At 37.3% G+C, this 10,842-nt stretch overlaps 1 long non-coding RNA gene across 4 annotated transcripts; it reads left to right on the top strand.

Moving 5' to 3' along the window:
- Window positions 1-6,284: 6,284 nt before the first annotated feature.
- LOC121051058 lies at window positions 6,285-10,080 on the top strand. Of its 4 annotated transcripts, none has more exons than XR_005804981.1 (5): window positions 6,285-6,535; window positions 8,161-8,236; window positions 8,343-8,455; window positions 9,107-9,236; window positions 9,453-10,080. It is a non-coding gene; the product is annotated as an uncharacterized LOC121051058 (long non-coding RNA). The 4 variants fall into 4 exon arrangements; XR_005804983.1 differs by having other exon boundaries at window positions 9,493-10,079; XR_005804982.1 differs by having other exon boundaries at window positions 6,286-6,535; window positions 9,504-10,078.
- The last annotated feature ends 762 nt before the right edge of the window (window positions 10,081-10,842 follow it).

The following is a 10,842-nucleotide window of genomic DNA, read 5'->3' as shown; positions in this document are numbered from 1 at the left end:
CTGCAAAAAGATCAGTAGGCCACATGAGTTCGACAACAAAATAACCTGTTTATATCATCCTCCAAAACCATTAAAACAATACACTGGAATAAACGTAACACATACTTAACGCCTTGGCGTCCCAGAATTGAAAATGGAGGGAGAAGCATGAGTTAACCACAGCTGAGACATGAGATGGTATGTTCTGATAACAGAGAGTGACCTTCTGGGGTGTAACAGCAAAAAACATATAAACCTTGCCTTTAAAATAGAGAGTGAGATCACTAGTCCTCGACAACAACAAGAAGAACTAGTGACCCAGACTTCCGCCTTATTAACAGCAATGATGTTGTCCCCATATATTCACAGCAAGTCTCCAATATCTGGTCAAGCTTGTAGTAGATGATCAAATCCAACAAATATATACTAATCAAAAGTAATGCAATTATGACTATATAGAAAACCCCAGCAAGATTGACCGATACTCGCTTCTAGCTCTTTAAGCACTTGCTGGCACTGCAATTTGTTTGCATTGGATATTGCAGCTCCAAAATCTGCAAACCTCGAAAATTCAAAGTCATCTATATGCCAAACAAATTGGAAAAAGAAACAGACCCCAAGCAAAATCAAGACCCATGAAAAATTTCTACTAATCATTTCAAGAATTTATTTCTTTTTCTCCATTTAACAACTTCCTCAGCAAAAACTCAGACCTTGAAACCAATTATTCCACACAAATCTTGCTATGAAATATGACAATTTCAATCCTCAAATGAACTAAACAATAAAACAAACAACAATTCCTTCATAGTAGCAAAAGTAACTGATTCAAAATTACCACAATTGAACTAGCAGATAACAAATGCTTACCTGAGTGCCCCACTGGCCTTTCAAGCAAGAGCTGGAGTCAATGGCGCCATCCCTGACGAACCCATCAGCTGCTCATCCAAGTTGATAGAAATGGTGATGACGAAATCTATATGGCACAGTTCGGAGTAAATTTTGAACCGAAATGGCATCATCTTCCTTTTTAGGGTTTTTTTATGAAGAGAGAGGCATACAAGTGCAGGGGAGGAGGAAGAAGCAGCGAAGGTTTTAAGGGTAGAGAGCGTTTTGGGTGTTTGGATGGTTTGAGATTTCAATGTGATTCATGAAATTTCTGGAGAATTTTGGGGTTTCAGAACTACGAGAGAGAGATGACAAGAGAAAGATATATGAGAGAATGAGGGACTTGATTGTTTGATGGCTTCACGATAGTCATGGCCGTGTTTGAGATATATGAGATATATGCAGAGCTTGGCGTGCTCAAGGAAGAAAAGGCGTAGTTAGAGGTTGAAATGGAGTGATTTGGGAACTGGTCAGGGTTTTTGGGAAGGATTGAAGATGAAAACTTGGGTTTTTAGGGTTTGATGGAAGAAGGGAAAGGTTCGGGTCGAAGAAGTCTTATTTTGACTCAAGTGCGGAAGAGAGAGAATGAAAGGGAAAGAAATGATTTGAACTTCAAATATTACTTCTCAAGTCGATCCTACAACAGAAACACAACACACTGTCGTAAGAGTGTATGACATAAAATCAAGGACTAAATACTGTTTAGTCCTTGAACTTTTGCCCTAAAAACACTTAAGTCCTTGACCTTTTAATTTCACACGTTTAGTCCTTGTACTTCAAAATTTCAAACCAATAGGTCCTTGCCGTGACTTTCCGGCCAAAAATTCCATTAAAGCGTTGACGTGGCAGTCTCTCCGCGATAAAATGACTCTCACATCATTTTTTTAAATTAATTAATGAATTCTTTTCTCTCTTTTTCTGTTTTTTTTTTAATTTATTCTTTCTTTCTTTTTTTTATTTTTACGGTCGACATTATAGCACCCTCTTCCTTCTCTTCCTCCTCTCTCTCTTCCTCCATCACTCGTCACCATACTGCTGCGCTGGAATCACTTACCAAACCCTTCTCTCCTCTACTCAATCACCACAGTCCCCTCATCTACCTAGAGACCCAGAGCCACCAAACCAACCCGACCCGCCCCGACTCAACCACTGGTGCACCCATCACAACCAATCGTCGATCCCATCGATTCGCGCAGCTCCGACAACGACTTCTTCTCAGATGCCGCCTCCGATTCCGACGATGACGTCAGCTGATTCGATTTGTAGATCGAGATGGAGAGGCTGGGGCGCTTGGAGGCTAGGGTTTCTGATTTGGGGTTTGGTGAGGTTGAAGCAGGAGTTAAGGGAGTGGGAGCGGGCGGAGTCGTGGGTTGTGTTGGTCTGAGCGGCGGCGGTAGCGTCGTGGTCGATGATGAGAGGGACGGCGGAGAACTGGTGGGGAAAGTTGGTGAGCTTGATTTTCCAGAAGCAAGGTGAGGAGGTTTTGAGTTTTCCAAATTTGGGGATTTGGAGAGAGAGAGAGAGAAACAGAGAGATAGAGAGAGAGATAGCTGGCCACGAGGCTCAGGCCAAGGGAGGGTGAGCACCGCCGAGGGCTGAGCGAAGGTGATGGCTCCACAGAAGAGGAACCCAACTTGGGGTAATTTTGGTTGTAGAGAACAGTGTGTGTGAGAGAGAGAGAGAAGAGAGAGAGAGAGAGGCCCTTGGTGAAGATCAGGAAGAAGAGAGAGAAATTTGCTAATTTCCCAAAAAAAAAAAAAAAAAAAGAAGAAGAAGAGATAAACAAAAGGAAAAAAAATTAAATTAAAAAAATGTGAGGGTATGATAGTCATTTTATAGCGAAGAGACTGCCACGTCAGCATTTCAACGGAATTTTTAGACTGAGAGTAACGGCAAGGACCTATTGGTTCGAAATTTTGAAGTACAAGGACTAAACGTGTGAAATTAAAAGGCCAAGGACTGAAGTGTTTTTAGGGCAAAAGTTCAAGGACTAAACAGTATTTAGTCCTAAAATCAAAATGTCAAAACATGGAGGGAAATCTGCCGCCTGCTGCAGTTTGAGCCAAAATGTTGCTGCCTATGTTCCCACTTCATCTGTTGTCTAATTTCTACAGCTTGCACAAGGTTTATCTAGTGGAAGATATCCAACCAAGCTTCCTCAAAATTTGGAGTCTAGTTTTCAATCAAACAACGGAAAATGTCAAGCACCATTGTACTAAGTACCCCAAATTTCAGATTTCAAGAGGCAACCAAGACTCGAGAGTGGAGGAAAATCTGTCACTAAATTTTTAAGACTCATACAACGTACGGACAATACTTAATTCTGTTGTACAATGTAGTTCTAAGAAAAAAAGTTATCACTTTGTTGACATTCACACAATAGAACATTACTAATACCGTTGTACAATCGATTTTACTTAAACACACAACAGAAGATTTCTATTCCATTGTGTGATTAACTTTTTGTAGTAGTGGTAGAGTGTTGAAGAGATAGAGTGACTTGGTAGAAACTAGAAAGAGGTGACTAGATGAGAGACCAAAGCTGATGCACAGAGTCATAGAGAGATGTGAGAGTCTAAGAAATGTAGAATTAGGGGAGACGACATAAAAGAGAGGAGAGAAGGAGAAGATTGTCGTATGCAGTTTGCGAGATATGCTTGATTTTTTTTTTATTTTTAAGGGGTGCTAAGTTATAGTGTGTGTGTGTGTGTTTATATATATATATATATATATATATATATATATATATCTAATATTTTTTTTTCCCCCAAAATCTTGAGGTGGGCTGCAGCACACCTTAGCCCCCCTCTCAATCCGTGCCTGTAACATGCAGAACTCAACCAATTAATTAAGATATAGTACCTTTATCATTTTTCTTTGCTCGCATGGCGTCTTTTTTATAATAAATTACCTACAGATGATCAGCTTTGTAGGCGAGGTGTCCCAGTGGTTTCAGTTTGTCAGCTATGCACTTTTTGTCATGAGAAAATGCTGATCATGACCCATCTCTTTGTCACTTGTGCTTTTGCTCAACACATCTGGCAATGGCTTGCTTGCTGTTTTGGTACCTCGCTCCCATCTTCAGGTACGCTCACTAATCTTTGGGGTTCATTTACTAGTAAAGTTTTCTCTGCACAATTGATGAATCTTTGGATTGCTAGCGGTCTATATGCACTTATGGCTATTTGGAAGACTAGAAACAAGCTGCGTTTTCCGAATAAACAGCCTTTACTAATGAAAGTGTTCCGTTTAACTAAAACTTGGATTCGTTTTATTGCCCCACACATGCCTGGACACTCTACTGGGATCTTGGACAGTAAGTTACTTGTGGGGCTAGGTGTAACTCCAGTGCAAATTAGGCTAATTCCCCGACAAATTTTTTGGCATCCCCTCTTCTTCCTTGGTTGAAACTTAATACTGATGGCCTTGCTAAGGGAAATCCAGGCCCTGCTGCTTGTGGTGGTGTTTTCCGGGATTGTTTTGGGCAATTCGTTGGATGTTTTTGTAAAGGCCTAAATCAACAAAGTGCTTTCTTCTTTGAGTTAATGGCAGTCATTATTGGGGTTGAATTGGCTTATCAATTAGGGTGGCATCGTATTTGGCTTGAAAGTGATTCAACTAGCATTCTAGCATGTCTCTCTTCCTCTTCTTTTATTCCACCATGGCCACTGCAAATTCTTTGGTTAAAATTGCTTAGAACGTATTCGTGCCATGCATCTCTTCTGTTCTCATATTCATCGTGAGGGCAACACAGTGGCTGATAAGATTACGAGACTGGGTTTGACATCCACATCTCTTATTTGGTATGATACTCCTCCATCTGAGCATCTCCCATTGTTATATATAGATGCCATGGGTTTCCCATATCATAGGGCAAATTAATTTGGCAATTTTTCTTATTGGTTTTTGTCCACTAGTTTAACATGTTAGTAGCTTATCATGATACTTGGGCGTGTTTTTTCTATCACGGGGTGATGCTTTTGGAAGAGATCAAATTTGTTCTCAGGGTACCTGCATCACGAAGACATAATTGCTTCTCCCACTTGGACTACTTGCATGTTAGGTCAGGAAGAGTTATCCTCTTCATGCTTTTGTATAAGTTTCCTTTTGGTTTTGTACAAGAGATGGGGATGCCTTGTTGGTTCTCCTATTTTTTTTTTCCTTCTTTTTTTTTTTCTTGTATTTTGCTCATCATACTTGTTATTTTTTCTCGTCATTTAACAAAATTAAATAGGAGGACAGGCGGTAGGCTCCCAGAGTGTGGTGGACCATTCACCTTCGAGTTCTCTACATTGTCTATCTCTGAGGAGCTAATATCGCATAATCTTTTATTTATATATATATATATATATATATAGTACATTTACGAATAATTTTACTCAACTAAGTGACTGTGAGGGACAAATGCATCTAAGTCATATGTATTAAATATAACAGTGAAATTATAACAACTTAAAACTGTGCATTTATTTTTAACTGTCAGATTCACTTGTCCCTAAAAAACTATCCCTTAGGTCAGGAGACCTCCCTTTATGAATTGTTCACTAAAATAAAGGCGTTTGACTTATAGGCTTTCACAGCTCCAAATGTCTGGCCAATTGCATAATTTTCTTCAAACAAAACTCCCTCGATCCCTATTTCTCAGATTGCTCAAGTTTGTCTTTGGATAGTTAATTAGAGTTGATGCGAAATCTGGCCATGTCCATGTGTAAAATTTCCAATGAGATCATATTAAAATCTCCAATGACAAAGATATCTGGCCTTCACATATCTGCCATGCCCACCATCTTGTCATTTCAGCTTTTGAAGATTAAGTTGCGTTTGGGAAAATTTATAAGCAGCTTAAATTAATAGCAACAGACATAACATACTTGGTAAAACTGAAAAATATAAGCTTTAAAAAAAATAAAAAAACCCTTAGCCTACCTCACCCAAAACATAAGCATTTCATTCTAAGCCAAAGCTCTTTTAGAGCCAAAAGTAGAAGCTTACTCAAACTAACTTGTAGAAGAAACTTATTGTTCACTGTAGCACTTTTAGTTTCATGTTAAGTAAAATACTTTACCATTGTTTAAAGTACTATAAGCAAATTTAGTTTACTAAATACGCAGCTGCTTTACTTAACAACCACTTATTTTCATGTAACAGTATAAGTCAAATTATCTTATAAGCACAACCGTACCAAACTGGCCCTAGATCCCCATGAAGACCTACTCTAGGAATAAGATTATCATTTATGTTGAAGATCGGTGATTATGCTGATTCCTTATTTTTTTATACATATCGTTCAAACTTAAACGTGACATATGGACTATGAGTTTACCTTAATCCATTTTTTTTTTTTTTCGGTTCCAAACTCTGTATCTTGTAATTTTGGTTCTGTAATTACTATTCTAGATTTTTTCTTTATTGAGGTAATTGACAGTTTGCTCAAAAAAAAAAAAAGACACAAAGGGTCAGTCTCTCACTCTTTGGAGAACAGCAAAGGCAGTGGTGCCCTCAGACCAGCGGACTCGAAGAGTTGAGAGGAACAAGCGAAGATGTCACTGGTGGACTACGCATCTTCAGACGACGACGTTTCGGAGGAAGATAAAGAGAACAAGGAAAACGAGCCGGCACAAGTAGCCATGGATGAACCCCACCCTCCGACTCGTCCTCCTCACACCCAGTAATTCTATCATCCTTTCTTTCGATTTCGGGTTCTTATTTTGATAAATTTCACTTCTTTCTTTAATACCCATGAACGTTTTATCATCTCCATTCAGAATGCTTGCATTGTTTTCATGAATTAATGCTCTAATTGTTAGGGTTCTCAGGAAGAAGCATACTGTAATTAGCTAGTAGAACACCTTTTTTTTTTTTTTTTTTTAAGTAATTGGGTTTCTTGGGTGACTTACTATTTCATATACATGACTGTCACATTTACTGTAAAGCACAATTGAAATAATCTACAGATAGTGTTAGATGGAAAGTATATATGGGGTGGTAAAACACCGCGCTAACCGTGTTATTGGAATGGTTTCCTTGGTAAGTAAGCTGGTATTTGCTTAACAATCGAACAGCTTCGAAGTATGCTTCTTTTGTCTCACACTTTTAAGTTTTAGATTAATTTCTGTAATATATATATATATATATATATATTTATATATTCAATGAACAAAAGAGATTGTCAGTAAGTGGTGGAGTTTAATGTTTGTTTGTCAATAGATAGAGTTCTTTTTGGTATTTGGTCTAATCATTTGTTGATTGCTGAGTACTATTGAGACAATGAACAAAACTTTGAGTTACTTCCCACCAAGTTTGAATTTTGATGAACAGAATCTTGCTTAACTCTAATAGTTAGGACTTTTCAGGTTTTATGGAAGATGAGCTTACATTGTCGTTAAACTTAGGCATTTGAGATCATTCCATGAAAGTAAATGCAGCTTTACATGAAGAACATGGCTTACATTGCTTCCATATTGGTTTGAAAGTCAATATATATAATCTATTAGGGTAGTGTTTACAATGTCAGTTAGATATCTTACAGTATGGAGAGAATAATTAAACATAGTAATGATATTGAGGCTTCAAATGTAAAGCAAATAAAAAATAGAAGAAAGTATAGACAGAAATGTATTTTTAACTAGAGAAAATGTTACAAACAGTACCTGAACTAAGGCTCATTCTTAACTTCAGTACCCGACTATGCAAAACTATCACTTTAGTACCCCAAGTTTGAAGTCCGACCCAAGAATGGTACACGCCGTCCATCACGGCGTTAACTAGCTAACCACGTGACATATTTTGAGGGCCCTCATGGTTTGCCACGTAGCAAAGACTTAACGCTGTGATGGACGGCGTGTACCATTCTTGGGTCAGACTTCAAAGTTGGGGTACCAAAGTGATAGTTTTGCATAGTCGGGTACTGAAGTTAGGAGTCGGCCTAAGTTCGGGTACTGTTTGAAATATTTTCTCTTTTAACTAAATATGTTTGCTTCTGTACTGCTTTATTATGGTAGCCGTTTATGTGCTGTATCTAGGACTACTTAAACAGTTGAACCTAATCTTGACACAGTCAATTTGAATTTGTCGAGCCTTTTATATTAATTACTTTAGGCATTTCTTTTTCTGGCAAAGTTCTATTATGGTTGTGATATGTTTCATTTTGCAGATCTGCATTGGGGTCATTTAGATCTCAGATTCTTTATGCTACTGTATCTATCATCATCACATCCTCTAATTTGGATGTGTTCATTCTTTTCTGCTCACTATCTTCTCTAATCTGGATTTTATGATTGGCTTTTGATGCAGTTTTTGTTGGATCTTTTGGACTGCTTGCTTTTGGTGCAAAGAGTTTTATGATTGGCGGGTTACATTTTGATAAACAGTGAGAGGATTTCTCAATTCATGATTTTTGCTGATGAATTTTGGCTTCTAGATTTCAATAGAATTGGTTGCTAAGCAATTTTGGGTATGATTTTTATTTTTTCTAGGTTTGCTTATTTGAACATATTTGAGGCTTGGATTTATATATATTTGATTTAGAGGAATTGTATAGTGTGAGGAGAATAAGGTCAACAAGAAAGTTGGGAAGTTCTGCAGCAAGGTCAGTCCGTTCTTCTGCTAAAATTTTGAGATATTTTTTAATGTCACTTAAGGGTGTTGAATTTCTGTGCATATCATAATCAACTAGACTGTTAGGTTACCAACATTTAGATTGTTTGATATTGTGTAGAAATACAGTTCTACATCACAAGGGAAGCTATGAAAACAGAATATTTTGGGTTATGTTTTATGTTCTTGAATCAAAGATTATGTTTTGTGGTTCCTTGGAAAGGTTTGATCTTTTAGGCATTTTTGTTGTTTCTGGAACTAGGTTTGACTTTTGGTTCACAATTGCATTGGTTTCGTTTTGATTGCACAGAAAGTTCATGAAAATTTGAAGACCATGTTTTTGCTTTCTATGTTTTTTGTGTTGTGGATTGGTTTAGTTTTCTGCATTTTCTGATTTTCTACATTCTGGTGGTAAATGGTTATTGCAGTTGCATTCGTATATAATTGAATAGTTGCTGCATGAGTTGGGTGGCATTTAGACCTCTAGAGTTAGCTCTTTGCTTTATTTCAGCAACCTTGATTGAAGCTGCAGGTTTAGGCTGATCTTTATTTCAGCAATGGTTTATATGTAACTAAATGAATCACTTTCTTCACATGCTAGGCATAGAGTTGAAATATTTAAATTTTGGTGATTCTGTGGCAGGTTGAAACTGAATTTGAACAACAATGGGAGATGATAAGGTGGAAGAAAGGAAAACGACCTGTTTCCCACCGCGAAGGATGCAAGCTAATGTGAAGTAGCTGGTTTGGCCAAGCCCTTTTCACACAAACACGTAATACTCTTATCGCTTTGAACCCATTTTGGAAATCCAAAAGCCAAGTCTAACCATTTTTAGCTAAAGTTAGTTTGAGTTCTCCTAATTTCAAAATTGTAAATACACATCTGGTCAAGATACCAGATTTTGGAATGTATAAAAGAACCCCTTAGCTATATAATGCATGAATATTTGTAACCGCTGTCTTATAATGCATGAATAATATACCCGCAGCATCGCGCGGGCATAATTGCTAGTCTTATCCAAAACTTAGCTCGTTGCCAGGAAAAATGCCAAGCTGCTAAGATGACTCTTAGGATGCAACTGTTAGACTTCAAAAAACAACTTGCAGATTTGGAAGCCACAGAACAAAGTGTTAGTGAAGCAGAAAGGCAGGTTCATGAGGCAACAAAGCGAGCTAAACAACTGAGAGCTACTTTTGCAGCTGCAAGAGAATCCCTTGAAGAGAAGATCAGTGATTTGGAAAAATCTTCCGAAGAGCAAGATCAACTAGATGAAGAGCTGTGTCAAAAAAGAGTACAAGCCCATGAAGATAAGCTTCCAGAATTTGAGCGTGTGAAGGCCTCCTTCAAATCTCAGCAAGAGCAGTTTGCCAACTTGATTAATTCCTTGAATCATTTGGCGCTAAACCCAAATAGGGCGGTGTGTTCTTTATTAATGGACTTGGCTATAGGATTTTTTTTTCCTTCCTTTTAGTAGCACTTTTCTCTTCTTCTTTTTTTAAGTCTTGCTTTGATGTACTTCGGCCTTGAGGCTGCTCTGTAGCTTCTTTTATCAACTTGGAATAAGAATGAAATTACATGTTACTTTCAAAAGGTGGAGCTGATGATTTGTGTTTGAAGGACTGCTTGCTTGTTGCGAATTCATTGCAGGTCCTCTTTTTTTTTTTGGTTGGTAAATCAAGCATCTGTTTCAACTTTGTAGCTTTCATGCTATTTGCAGGTATCATTGAACCATGTGCTTCTGAAGAGATTACTCGGATCAGCCTAGAAGGGATTGCACCCAATGACCAAAATATCGAGTTTCGAGGAAATATCGATGGTCTAGCAAAACGGAAATTTCGTGGATATATCGATTTTGGTAAATAATCAAGAAAAATGATGGAAATTTGAAGTGAAAGTTTTGGATATGTTTGTTTTATCAATTATCTACTATATATGAAAAGAAAACCTTGAATAAACATTGTCATATAGTGAGTTGTAATAATTTAAGATGAAAAGTAAATGCTTGAATCGCCGACAACTCTTAAAAATTTTGAAATAAATATCTTTTTTAAAATATTTTTTTATTTATTTTTTTATGGCTAGAAACCTAATGGGAGGCTAGGCCATCATGCCTTATATACATTCTTTGTACATAACTACATATCATACATTACATCTTAAATTACATGAGTAACTTAGAACCACATAGAAGACCTATGAGGTACAAAATCTTCATTATCTTCATCATATCTATTTGTAGAGTCTTGAGTGTATTGTGAAGAATAGTCATTAAATGATACATCCCCTTTGTAGTCTTGAAAAGTAGTTGTAAAAATTTTGAACCTTTTGAACTGTTGGTAAATAGTAAGGAATATATATATTGATTGGTCGTAAGTTAA

Source organism: Rosa chinensis, chromosome 1 (assembly GCF_002994745.2).
Source record: "Rosa chinensis cultivar Old Blush chromosome 1, RchiOBHm-V2, whole genome shotgun sequence".
Classification (NCBI taxonomy): Eukaryota; Viridiplantae; Streptophyta; class Magnoliopsida; order Rosales; family Rosaceae; genus Rosa; species Rosa chinensis.
Note: the sequence above shows the minus strand (reverse complement) of the source record. Positions and strands in the feature narration are given on the sequence as shown.